We start from the raw sequence: 15,289 nt of genomic DNA, 5'->3' as shown, positions 1-15,289 counted from the left end.
CTAGAAAGAGCTAAAAATATTAGTCTAAATAGATCAAGGGAAAATTTACTCTCCGACTCCCATAAATCTATTATGTCCCCTACACATAACATCAAACCTACTTTTGTTACAACATATAGTGTTGAATATAAAGCAATAAAAAATATTATTAACACCTACATACCTATGTTGTATCAGGATGACATTTTACGACAATTGTTACAAAATGGTTTTTCCTTCTCTACTAGAAAAGCCCCCACCATAGGAAATATATTGTCCCCGAGTGACACACATAAAAATACCCATGTTAAATCCTGGTTGAACACAAAAGGATTTTTCAGATGTGGGGCCAAAATATGTAAGTGCTGTAACTATGCACACAATTGCAAAACCACGCTTGATAAAAACAAAAATATTAACATAACTATACGTGATTTTATTAATTGTAATACCAAGAACGTGGTATATTGCATTACATGCATAATTTGCAACCAGGATTACATAGGCTGCACCAGCAGGGCACTAAAGGAACGCATAAGAGAACATCTTAATGGTATTACTAACGTGGATTATATAAATCCGTCTAATGCTGCGAGACACTTTATTAAATATCACGAAAGAGATTTATCAGGATTCACGTTTTGTGGCTTGGAAAGGGTTAAAAACAACAATAGGGGTGGTGACCTTAGAAAAAAACTCTTAAACCGAGAAGGTTTCTGGATCCTTACTAAAGACTGCATATATCCTAAAGGATTCAATGTGAGAAACGATCTATTGGTTAACTACTAAATTCTAGAGTCAGGTTACTGTGTGTTTTTATTTGATATTATGCCTACTACAATATGCGATGTTTTTAACGTTAACATGTGTGTAAACATAGCTTGTGAGAAATGAGATTGAGACACTCACACCTGGTCAATTACCTAACTATTTCCGGAAACCAGCATACAAGTGTCTCTCTCACTTCATTCACTCTTATCTATGACTAAGGACCGAAAGGGTCAGAAACGCGTCAGATTTCTTCCTTCTTTGTAAAACTGCTGTATCCATGATCAAATAAAGATAAAGATTTTTACCACGAACAAGCAAGAGTGCGAACCTCATCTGTACCTTTTTCCTGCATCTGAAAGAGAAGCAAGGCATTCTTGGAGGTGCACGCACTGGGAGTGGAGCAGGTCTGTGTAAATGTGTGATCATAGATCACCACCATTTGAACTGTGAAAACTACAGTACTCCACCCAATTCAGTACCACTGATTTTATCTGTTCTGTTTAGAGATCATAATGTTCCACTTATTTTCATGTTACAGCTACAGTGAATCACTTCTAAAGTATTTGGGAGCATGAATGCCAAGTGATTCCTGGGACCTGTGATCACTGAAGAGCTGTGAATATAGCTGTGGGTGATAATAAAATATTAAAAAGAAACTCCCTCTCTGGATCAGTCTGTGCAGAATAAATTATGTAAGAAATTACATCATTGTATAAATTACACTTTTTTTTTTAATTATTTTTTCCTCCAATTACCTGAAAACGTGTGGCTGTGGCATTGTAGAATTAAAAGATACTGAGTAAAACGATAACAAAAGGGAGGATATCCAAAACTTTCTGGATGGGACAACAATAACAATTTTTGATGACTTTTTAAATAAGTTTGGAAGGATTTCATCGAGCACCAATCGAGTTCACAGGAACAGACAATGAAACTGGCTGCCCCAACCACCTACACCAGTGATGGCAAACCTTTTAAAGAGTGCCCAAACTATAACCAAAACCCACTTATTTTATGGCAAAGTGCCAACAGCCCAATTTAAGCAATAACTTATTGCTCCCAGCTCTGCCACAGCTTGCAATTTATAATGGTGTTTGGGGACACACATACCATTTAAATAATGAATCAAAATTCAATTAATATTATAATATTAATATTATAGCTTCTCTCTGGGGTCCAACTAAACAGGAAGAATCTGTACCAGAAGCTCCAATGGTAATCTTACCCTGTCCACACCTCTTGCATAATAAAAATAAGGATAAGGTTAGGAAGAGCTAACATTGCAATTCTCAATTTTTTTTTTATACCCTTCACAGTACGAGTATAATAATATCCATATTCTGAGCCATTTCGTGCTGGGAAATGGATTGTAGTGCCGTTAGACAGTGGTACATATTATATACTTAAACCTCTCACCACAGAAGTGCATTCTGATCCGCTGGCGTTGCCCATGAAGACATAACCAGATTTGGCTTAAAATTCATCAGTTTTATTAAAAAAAATGCAGAACAGTCAATATAAAATCTATTGGTAATAATCAATTAGAAAACTGCAGTGCACAGCCATATGATATTCACCCAAACTGCAGTCACTAAATATACTTAGAACACTAAAATCATTGAAATGGTTTAATATTAACAACAATAGAAGGATGAACTCAACTACAGATATAAATGTAAATTTATAGAAAGAGCTTTTCTATCATTTTTATGACAAACTGTATTAAAGAATTAATTTTCAGAATATTCTTTTGCTAATCTCTGCTTGTTAATCTTGCACTGATCATATTTTCTGCTTGTCTGAGTGGAAAGGATTGTGCACAATTATTATGAGCAAAATCAGAAATCAGCAACTTTTACATTTGTCTAAAATGGGGAAAGCAGATGCTTAGTAATGTACAATTCACACCAGACTGTTGCTCCTACAGCTAAGAAATTACCAACCGAACAAATACAGTGAAGGCAATAAATATTTGATCCCTTGCTGACGAAGACATGAACAATCTATAAGTTTAAGAGTTAGATAGAATTAAAAAAAAAAAAATCCAGAAAATCACATTGTATAAATTAAATAATTATTTGCATTTTGCTGAGAGAAATCAGTATTTGATCGCCAACCATTAGGTTTTCTGGCCCCTTTAGACCAGTTATTTGCTCTTAATTACTTAGTTACCTGCATACAGCGTCTTATATAGTCTCCTGTATAAAAAAATTCCTGTCCACAGACTGGGACAATATCATAGACCTATACAAGGCTGGAATGGGCAACAAAATCATAAGTAAGATGCTGTCTGAGAAGGAGACAACTGTGATAGTAAGAAAATAGAAGAATTACAAAATGACTGTCAATCAACGTCGATCAGGGCCACCATGAAAAATCTCACCCCGTGGGGTGTCCTTGAAGGTGAGACTGCTGAGGAAGTAACAGAGGTTCCGAAAAGCGTTTGGTCCTTGCACACTTGATATGTGCATATACCTTACTCCCATCTATATTTCCATGTATGTTTGGTATATATTTGCTATTGACTTACAGAAGTCTGCAGACTAGATTTTTTGAACATACCAAAATGGAGCCCTAAATTTAACAGCTCGGATCGATACACCGAAAAAGACTTCATATTACATTCATATTCTGCATCGGGTAATACTTACCTTTGAATAACATTATTACTGTGGCACAACAGAGCACAGCAAACCTAAATATAATATAAGCATGTGTGAGAGATCCAAGACTCGCTTTCGCTTCCGGGTATGAGGAGATCCATGTGGATTTTACTCCATTACAGGGGAAGTGTTGAAGATATGGGATGGACTCAAAAACAAGAGAGATGGACAGATGAATTCCCCTATCATACCATGTCACCATCCTGATGTACTTCCTAAATCGATAATGAGGCTCCATGTATCGACATAAAAAAAACTAATCAGTTTGCCATTCACAGTTTTTATTATTCTTTTAACCTGACGTAGGCACTTGTTCAGTGCCGAAAAAACGTGATAAAAATGAAGATGCCGTTTCAGTGTGGATAACCTCTACTTACACGAAGGGGAAGTGTTGGACTCTGATGTAAACATACAGGAGAGGTATCTTACTCAATTTTTTATTCTGTTTTATATATAATCAAGCTTATTTTGATGGCTTACATTGATAAGCAACTTGCTACTATTTGCTTATGACTAATGTTTATTGCTAAGAGCCTTATAAACCACCAATACTTGATATTGTATTCAGAAAAAGTTCTAATTCTGCCATAGGTTTACAGCTTTTTTGACATATTTAAGTATTGTATTTTCTTGGCACGTTTACAAGTAATGTTTTTATCTGATACCTTGCATTTACCAATTGCACATGTTAGTTGTAAGGGCCTCGCTTCTACAGTTCTACTACGGAATTGTAACTATTATTTTACATACTTTCTGTTTTAGACCTAGAGTTTATTTTAGTTGTATTTTTAGTCTTATCAAATTGACCTATTAAATCAATGTTGAGATTATCCATTAGATTTGGTGGTGTTGCAGATTTGTTATTTTTTTGTTTATCTATTCTTTTGCCTTGATACCAGGTTTCTTTCTCTAGTACTTTTATAATACGCTGTAATGGTTTAAAATCCTGCAGTATTGGAAAGGTCCCCCTGCTCAAGAACATACATGTGCAGACCTGTCTCAAGTTTGCCAATAAACACCTGAATGGTTCTGTGAGTGATTTGGAGAAAGTGCTGTGGTCAGATGAGACAAACATCTTTGGCCTGACCATGTTTGGAGGAGGAGAAATGCTGTCTATGACCCGAATAACCTCAATATAACCTCAATATACAACGGCAACGCCATTGAACCATGAGAAAGCAGCATCATCAGAACAGCATTAAATATAGGTTAGTGTAAACACCATCGCATTCAGTATAATTTTCTACACTTATTCAGTACTTTGACCTTCAGCCAGCGCAGGTAATTTGTAGAAATTGTTTAAACACTATAACCTTTGGTTATTATGTCAGTGTAAGGGCACACTTCATTACCAGTGAAGGCAAATCAGAACGACCAGGTAACTCTTATACAATTTGCGCCAGTGTGTTATTATAATTTTAGTATATACACTTTCATCTGGCTTCTGACATTGTACTAACACACTGACACATAGAAAGAGAGATGAGACGATCGGTGATGCATGAAATGCATGAGATACCTATTACACAGAGGCATGACAGACTAGAGTCTGACAGAATTTTACAGCCAGTTCTGCTACATCTCACAGATATGTGCCTGCCTCCCCCTTCCCCTGGATCACTTATCTTCTATTAGTGTGTATTTTGCAGCTTCTCTCTGCTGACAGGATGTGAATCAGTAAGTGTCTGTGAGCTCTCTGTCACACAGGAATCCGAGATGGCGGCCCGACCCTAAAGTCAGAAGTTACAGGGTCATGTCTAGGGGCAACTGAAATTGTGTACAGCAGGACTGATGGAGACAGGTTGGACTTATATCTGTGAAATGCTGTAATTTTGTTAATAACAGTGAATTAGAAAATGTGTTATTTTGAAAAATGTTTAAAAATCAATGATACTTATGATAATAGTAAACTTTGTAAAATACTTTATTAAATACATTTATTCATGTGTTCTTCTAATGACTTATTACGTACCTGGATTGTCTTATCTCCTTAGAGAGTATCAAGGGAAATATTCTCCTTTTCAGCTTGAGGTGGATAGAGCTCTCAATGCTTTCAGATACACTGCTCACTACAGGAAAAAGAGAAGAAACAAGACATAGAGAAGCTGTTTTACTTAATAAAGTTTATTACAAAGTTTACTCTTATGTCCTGCTCTATTAATTTCTGAAATAACAAAATAGCTTCAAAGGTTCAGTTAATCTTTAAATCAAAAGGTCACTGTCATTTCAAACAATGTTATGTACATTATTCACAAAAAGCCACTGATTTTCGAGGTGAAGTTTCAAATTGGGGTGATGATCTTAAAAAGATATTGATTATGAGATGATGAGCAAGTGTCAAGATTCTTTGGTTTCATTATTTTTAATTATATTGTGTCCCCTCCCCTCTTCCCCAACCCCCATCCATTTCCCCCAGAACAGGATATATCTTGTAAAGATGTTAATCTGCCAGCCTATACCTTATGATTCTGGACCTCATAGCTGAATGAAGACTCTACTACTGGCAAGAGAGGACTAAAGCTGCTAGCAGGAACTAAATAATTCCAATGACCTACTGAACCCCTCCTCCCCCCTTTTTCTTTCCTTCCTCCCCTCTTTCCTATGGGTCCTAGACCCAACGTTTGTATTGATGACCCTATGTTGGGGTTTTGTTTTTTTGTTTCATAAAAATGAATATTTAATAAACACAGTTTAAAAAAAAAATTGATTCCGATTGCATTAGCACCAAATTTACCCAAAGATAGGTTATGATTTTCTTTTAAGTTAGCTAAATAATCTGACACTGCCTTTCATTGAAATACATGGAAGTAAGGTTAGCGCGGAGTAGGGGTGTAGAGGGTCTTGTAGCAAACAAAGAGAGAGGAATAAAACAAAATATTTAAAAGACAAAACATGTAAATAGAATTTATAAGTAATCCCTTTAGGAATATAGTGAATCAGGAGCACAGCTGGCCGCATTCTGAAGGGGTGAGAGTAAACCTCATGTCAGTGTGTGACAGTTCTGGGTTTATGGCGCCTCCCTATCTTTCTCTACTGAGGAGAAAATAATAGTTTGCTGGATTACACAATTACACTACATTAGGCAATGTATTTTGCATAGGTGCTCTAGTGAGTACTAGAGGAAGCTTGAGACTGTTGAAGTGTAATCAGGTTTTACGCTGAGATATGAATTTGCACTCTGGATTTAACCCACATATCTGAATGCATGAATGCTCAAGAAATACAGTGTGCCAAATGTTCATCTGCAATTTAGACTTACAACCTGTCAAACTCCTTTCTAGCGCTCTCAGACAGCGTTTACTCCATACCAAAGAACTCATTAGAAACAATACAAAATTATTTCCGTGGAGGGCCGGACAGGCTGTTCTTATGGAAACCCAAAAGGATTTGTCAATAAAATAGGCTGTACTGGCTTCCCCCCTCAATAGTACATTCACCACCACAACTTTCACTGATGGTCCATACATCGGTTTTCACTTCGATTTCTGCAAAAGTATGGAAACTTGTAAATCATTTTAGTGGAGTTCCACTCTGCCACAATAAAGTTTTTGAAGTTAGATCATCATATTAAAAAAAATAGGATAGTTGAATTGCAAAGGTTTTTTCCCCAGGCAGCAAATTGTCTGGTGTTATTCTGAAGTTATTTTACTATATCAACAAAGAACTTGAAGTCGTACTGGGTTTCCCTGATGACTGGACAAATATTTTTTGTTACTGGTGATTAATGGGTTTCTTGCCACAAGTGTACTGGCTTATCAACTAATGTTCTTATAGATGAAGAAGAAGGCATCATCTCCATGTCAAAACAGAACACCTTTCTCTTTCAATAAACTGCACCAAGTGTCATTGTACAATGGATACGAAAAGTAATTTGTAAGATCATAAAAGTTCTTTTTTTTTGCTCATTAATGTACAATTTGCACTCCATCTTGACAGAAAAAACAGAGATATTTTTTCTAATTTATTAAACAAAAAAAGCTTAAATTTCACACGGTCATATTATTCACACCCTTTGCTGTGACACTCATATTTAACTTACATGCTGTTCATTTCCTTCTGATCCTCTCTGAGATGGTTCTACTCATTGGATTCCAGCTGTGTTTTATTAAATTGATTGGACTTGTTTAGGAAAGGCACACAACACAAATCTTACAGTGCATGTCAGAGCACACAGGAATCATGAGGTTTAAGGAACTGCCCAAGGAGCTTGTGGCAAGGCACAGATCTGGTCAAGGTTACAAATGAATTTCTGAAGTACTCAAGGTTCCTAAGAGCACAGTAGCCTCCATAATCCTTGACTGAAAAAAGTTTGAGATGACCAAAACTTTTCCTCCACCTGCCTATCCAGCCAAACTAAGCAATCATGGAAAAGAGCCTTGGTGAGAGAGGTAAAAGATCACTGTGGCTGAGCTGCAGAGATGCAGTAGGGAGATGGGAGAAAGTTCAACAAAGCCAACTATCACTGCAGCCCTCCAGCGGTCGGGGCTTTAGCCTCTCTTCAATGCAAGCCATATGAAAGCCTCCATACAGTTTGCAAAAAACACATGAAGGACTCAGAGACTATGAAAAATAAGATTTTCTGGTCTGATGAGACAAAAATTGAACTTTGCTGAACTTTGTAGAAAACCACGCACTGCTCATCACCTGTCAAATACAATCTCAACAGTGAAAGATGGTGGTGAGCAGGACAACTGGTTGTAATTGAAGGAAACATTAATGCATCCAAGTACAGAGATATTCTGGATGAAACCCTCTTCCAGAGTGCTCTAGACCTCAGACTGGACCAAAGGTTCACCTTCCAGCAGGACAATGACCCTAAGCACAAAGCTAAAATAACAAAGTAGCAGCTTCAGAACAACTTTGTGACCATTCCTGACTCAAACCCAATTGAGCATCTCTAGAGAGACTTGAAAAAGGCATCCACCAACGTTCACCATCCAACCTGAGGGAAATGGAGAGCTTCGGCAAGGAAGAATGGCAGAGGATCCCCAAATCCAGGTGTGAAAAACTTATTACATCATTTCCGAAAAGACCTATGGCTGTACTAGATCAAAAGCTGCTTCTACTCATTACTGAGCAAAAGGTCTAAATACTTAGGACTATGTGATATTTCAGTTTTTCTTGTTTAATAAATTAACAAAAATATCTACATTTCTGGATTTTTTTTCTGGCAAGTACATTAGTGTACATTAATGAGTGTACATTAATGAGCAAATAAAAGAACATTTTTGATCTTTCCAATTGGCTGCAATTAAACGAAGATTGAAAAATTTGAAAAATTTAAAAGGGTCAGCATACTTTCTATACCCGATGTAGACACTCAGTCCTGAAAGGTTAATAACTAGTGTTCTTTCCATGATTTATGTATGCCTTCAAGCACATATGTCAGGTAAGCTCCTGGCTTATATGTATAGGTCTACACAGGGTGGAAAGATGCAGCATGCTATATCTTTCTATCTTGCTCCCTCCTGCTGAATGACGAATACACTTAGCGGAGGCCATGGAAGCCTGTGGGGGACAGATGCAAAGTATTGAATACACCCCTGACTTCTGCTGAGTGTACACTCAAAGAGGTCCAAAGTAATGTTACTGTCCATATAAGTACAGTGACATCACTGGGGAAATCCCATGAACATCTGCAGCAGCCAATCACTAACAATGTTGATTTCTCTTTCCACTTTCAGGGGGAGGCAGCGGATCAAGTTGACATATTGCATTGCATGTGCATTCATTAGGATAGGTGCAAGCCCTCTGTTATTATTATAACTAAGTACTAAAAAGGAGGTCTCAACATGGCCTTAAACTGGATGATTAATCCTTTTGGTCCAGGCCATTGTGATCCATTCACACAGTGTAGTACTGCATGGCATCTGTTGTTACTGTGGAGCTGTGGATGTTGGGTCCTTGAGCCATCGGCACTAAGCCTGGCACTAGGAATTCTATCGGACTGCTGGGTCTCGCTCCCTGCAAGAGTTGTATTACAGTGGCAGCTAACGCCATGCAATGATGCGCCCACTAGTGCACGATTTTCATTAAATGGTTAGTCTGTTCTAAAAGAATCTCTAAAAGTTCTGCCTTAAACATCTCCCTCCTTTAATCTCATTCTCCTTTAAATGGCAAACTTGAAAGTATCTAGGTATTTATGTTCCCTCCCATCTCACAAAGTGAGTTTGCTGTACTCCATGTATGATCTCACCTCTCCTCGATACTTGATTTCTGTTGCTTGTTGTCTATGCACATTTTGTTTAACCCCTTCCCGACATTTGACGTAATAATACTGAATGACGGGAGGTGCGTTCCCGCATTTTGCAGTATTATTTTGTCATGCTTCTGGTACCGGCTCCTAAACGGAGCTGGTACCAGAAGCATGGGGTGCCAGCTGTATGTTACAGCTGGCACCCGTCTCTATTACCCGGTCACGGGTCCCATGCGCCAAATCGGACCCCCACAGCAGCGCTTACCGGGGGGAATCCGATCCACCGCTGTCATCCCCAGTGCCCCGGGGATACTTGGCTTCTTCCGGGAACTGGGTCCTGCCTTCTGTGACACACTGAGCATGCGCAGTATTACACTGCATTAGGTGAAGAATAGTTTGAACAAGCGATCAGATGATCGCTTGTTCAAGCCAACCTGTTAAAGTAAAAAAAAAATGTTAAAAACACTTGATATAAAGATTTATTAATAAAAAAGAATTAATTAAATAAAGTTAAAGTCCCCTAAACACAAACATTCCCTATACATATCTAATAAAGTAAAAAAACACAAAATCACCATTAAAAACCCATATATTTGGTATCGCCATATCCGTAACAATCTGTACAATAATTCAGTAACATTATTGGACCCGCTTGGTGAGTGCTGTAAAAACAAAATCCGAAATGTACATTTTTCATTAAATCTCTTCACAAAAATGTTCTAAAAAGTGATCAAAAAAAGTTATGTACGCCAAAATGGTATCACTGAAAAGGACAACTCAAAAAATAAGCCCTAAACCAGCTCTGTCAACCAAAAAAATATTAGCATTATATCTCTGTAAATATGGCGATACAAAAATAAATGAGATTTTCTCTGTATAACTTTTTATTCAGTAAAATTGTAAAAATATATAAACATTTTTTTCCCTACATGCATTTAAGAGTTAATAAAATCTCATCAATGAGCTAATGACCCACTTAAATGAAGTATTTGTAAAGTGTATCTAATGTTGCCAAAAATAAGCCCTTATATGTCCAAATTTCCCAAAAAATAAAGATTGTATAGCCAATAAAAAGGTACAATGCATAATCTGCTCTGAATGGTGCAGCTTCCCTTCGATGCCCTGTTACACTCAAGAGAAATTGGGTATCAAACTTTGTGGAGCGTTTTGGTATTTTATCCACTGAGAATTTGTACATTTTTTGAAAAACACATTTATTTAGCCAAAATAATGTAAATTTCAAAATCTTGTTTTATCCCCTGTAACATAATGAAAGGGTTAACAACCTTCATGAAATTTGTTTTACATACATTAAGGGGTGTAGTTTTTATAAAGGGGTAATTTATGGGGTTTTACTTTTATTTAGGCCTCTTAAAGTGACTTGAAATCTAAGCATGTCCTGCAAAAGCGTGATTTTGTGTTTTTTTATGAAAATTTGAGAAATCATACCTAAAGTTCAAAGCCCCATAACATCTTACAAAAATTAGAGTATGCATAAAAAACCAAGTAGACATCCGGTTAATGTTAGTTATTATTTTTTTTTTTTGCAGTTAAGACTACGTATTGAAAAAGTAGAACATTTTCAATTTAAAAAATCAAGACTTTTTCCAAATTTTCACCAAATATCTGTTTTTTTCATAAATAAATGCAAAACATACCACCAAAATTTTTCAACTAACATGAAGTACAAAGTGTCACAAGAAAACGATTTTAAAATCACTTGGCTATGTTAAAGCGTTTCAAAGTTATAACCATTTATAGTGACACAGGGCAGATTTGAAAAAAATGGGTTGTGTCAGGAAGGTGAAAAGTGGCTTCGGCGTTAAGAAATTCTTGAGGTGGTTGACCATCAGCAACCTAGTATGGAGGGCATTTTTAATGAATTTGATATCAATATTTTTATCTTTAATTGGATATTGGTGCTGTGGATGGTGAACACAGGCAGCATAGACATGTCATATGTAGATTTGTGTATTTCATCTTAAACTAGCAGAGCATTGTATTCTTCATACAGCAGAAAGTTTACCAGTCTAAGTCCATACTTGACAAAGAGTGAGCAGAGATTGAGCAGAGTTTAGACTTGATGATCTATTTTTGTTGATCAATAAGAGACTTTTCCTGCTAAAGTTAGAGAAAGGCCAGAGATAGAAAAATACTTAGATCTCAATCCCACTGAGTCTTCCCATCAATATTCTCACTTTCATGTAACATTACTGTATCTCCTAGAAGCTTTAATTCCTTCTGCTAACTTTGTAATAAAGATTTGGTGAAGATGGATGTGACAGGTCTAATCTGACTGCCCTGCATGAATAATGATGATTTCAGCTCTATACTGTTATATCCACAAGATAAATTTAATCAGCAAGCGCTTTGTCACAGAAATGACCACAATCCCAACATTCCATTAGTTCAGTGATTGTGTATAAATGGGATTTGAAAGATGATCTTTATCCCAGCATATTTGTGGAGACACTTCAATTCTATTGATTATGCTGAATAATTCACCTTTAGTTGGAACCTATATACAGCTAACATACAGATAAAGACACATACAATAAAGGCAATTAATGTGTACTAGTTATAGATGGACCTTACTGATCATTGTGATCTCTGCTGAAGCTTTCTGGATGCTTTACTTTAGTCCCAGGCTATAATGATCAGCTATAAAGTGTCTGTAATGACGTTTTATTGATAATTCTTGTTACCATGACAGCACAAAACTTTGAAAATTGAGTTGTCAGGGGGACAAAATAAATTTTGTCTGGAGCTACAATTATAAAATATACCTGTTCTGACTTCCGAATGCAACTCAAGAACAAACCTAAAGAACCTATCTTCTATGTAACCAGAAGATTGCCTGTAGTTAGGCTTAGCAACCATTAATACAACTTTGAATGTGCCTACAATACCAACTGTCCTTGACCAATGAAGCTCTTAATCGGTGAGGCAGTAGGGCCTCAACTCTGACTCTTGGGTGGGTTTGACCACCTTTTGACACAACATCAAGTACACCTTGTCTACTTGATTTTGTTCTTTCTTTGTTTGCCTGGAATTTGTTTGGAGTTGAATTGAGACCATCATGCATGCACAGCCACCACTCCATTCAGCCTGGTCATGAAATAAGCTCAGCTATACTATAGTATAATATATATTGTGAATATAGTATACAAAAAATGGGTGAAGAGATAACTCAAGACCGCATCTCAAGCAAATACGTGCATAAAGAACAAAGAAAAAGAGGATGCGGAAAAGTAATCAAGTAATTTTATTGAGCAACAAAAAATAGAATATTAAAAACAATTAAAAACACAAATCGTGGTAAAAATACCCACTGTGTATGGACGAGTGTACATGATAGAAAAAGCCAATATAAAATGTGTGCCCCTTGTACAAAAGCAAGGTAACAGGTATAAAAATTGAAATTGTGTGAGGGGAAAGACCTTGTAAGTGTATAAATGGTAAATATTATATAGGGATGAATGCCAAACAGTACATTAGAGGTGACCCCACACAATTTCAGTAACACACTTATGAAACAACACATAGACAATAAAACTTTGCTATAAAGCTTAGTACATAAAAGATGTTACCAGTGATCGTCCAGCACAGAGAAAACCGCCCCACGCGTAACGCCTAACTTGTAGGCTTCATCAGGGGTCCCTGACACTCGTCCATGCACAGTGGGTATTTTTACCACAATTTGTGTTTTTAATTGTTTTTAATATTCTATTTTTTGTTGCTCAATAAAATTACTTGATTACTTGTACACATCCTCTTTTTCTTTGTTCTTTATGCATATATTGTGAATATATAATGAATATATATATATATATATATATATATATATATGTGTGGAAGAAGTCTAAAATGGGGCCTTGACTACCTTGATCATATACTGGAGTGATAAGATGATCCCCTGTTTGACTTGTAATTCATTAATAAGGAATATGGAAATAGGTTTATAAACTGGACAACCCTGTTATATGGGTTTAGTAGATCGGATTCCCCAATAATGGTGGAAAGCAACTGTCTTGAGAAGTGATGGAATTTGAAAGATTGTTGAAGCTGACTGTTCTTACTTATTTCTTGTTTATTACTTGTACAAATATATTTCTGTGATACTGTTTTACAGTTCATTAATTCAAAGACCTGCAAAAGACTTGCAGCAATGAAGCAGCCTTTAGACAGATCACAGCAAGGAAAATATACAACGTGTCATTCTCTAAATGAACTAAAGAGTCAATAGCTGCACAATGGCAAAACCTATAAAAAAAATTACAGAGTACTGGAAGGTTCATTACATTCGGGTTGAGATATATGATCAGCTGTCACAGATTTCATTCATAACTCTGTGTCTTGTAAGGAAGTCTGGAAACTTTTTTTCAGGGACAATCAGTTCCATAACAGGTTCATTGTGGTTTCATTGTGCCTATAAAACATTCAACTAATGGCCTTTCATCTGTAAATTAGTGCTGATGTGTCTGCAGCTGAATGCGATCCAAATGTAAAGCAGCTCTATTAAATATTCGGTGTAAATTTCCCTCGCCTCTGACATATTTTCTGTGTGTTAGTATAAAAGCGCAGGCAATGTTTCATTACAATGTTTATAGCAAACATTAGCATATGCAATTGTCTATGTCTGTTTATGACCCATTTATTCTTCAATCAATCAGGCCTTAGGCCAAATGGAGAGTTTTTGTATTTGTTCTCAAGGCAAATATGGTAAATGTGTCCCTTTCCAATATTCTATTTTTGCCGGCTTTCCACGTTATTACGTGTTTCTATACAGGGTGGAGCAGAAGCTAATGCGAACTCAATGGAAAATAACACTTTCTCTGTATTCAGGCCATATATTTCTCTAGTATGTTATGTTTATGATAGGGGATTTGGCTTTTAGTTTACATGTGACCCACGAACTGACATGCCTTTAAAGACCAATCCCTTTAAAGGTCAATAATTGGTGCCTGAACTTTAGTCCTGTCCTGCACTGATAACGAGGTGACATGAAGATCTTTGTACTCATGGTGCCAAATCAGCCAGCTTTCCAAAGTCTTGATCATTTCAGGTCTCTGCACGGGCCAATCTCTAGATCAGCGAGGATAAAAAGGGAATATTCAGCATCTTGTAGAAAATCGATTGCCATTTTATTTAAAAATAAATATTCACCGTATGAGAGGTCACGTATCCTCACAGTTCTTGAGGTGCAATGGTCAGTTATATAGAGCTTTACTCACCGCCGTGTCTGCCAGACACTTTGATTCATTGTACCAGCCCATTACAGTAATCCCCAGTTAATGATAACTAAAAAATATCTGTGCACCAAAGATCTTGGAGACTTTCCTAGAACATATGATACATACAGGTTACTGGGGTGTTTTCCAGAGCCCCTGAGTTCTGCAGATTCACAGGCTGTTACACTGTGCCGGAGCACTTCCCCTCTCCCACAGTACGTAAACCTCCTGTGCTGCAGTGAGATTACAGCAGGCAGAGGGAGGGGGAGTACAGAGCAGGAGTAGGAGGTGAAGAAAGTCTAACAGCCTGTGAATCTGCAGCATGGAGGTGTTCTGGTTACCCACCCTGGAGCCCCTCAGGCTCATAAGCATAACTTAAAAAATGTATTTTTAGAAGAAGATTTCACAGTCACAGTGCCTGGATCTATGAGTAAGTGTTCCTAGGATAA

This window comes from Engystomops pustulosus, chromosome 3, assembly GCF_040894005.1.
Source record: "Engystomops pustulosus chromosome 3, aEngPut4.maternal, whole genome shotgun sequence".
Classification (NCBI taxonomy): Eukaryota; Metazoa; Chordata; class Amphibia; order Anura; family Leptodactylidae; genus Engystomops; species Engystomops pustulosus.
The sequence above is the reverse complement of the archived record's forward strand: the minus strand, read 5'-3'. Positions refer to the sequence as shown.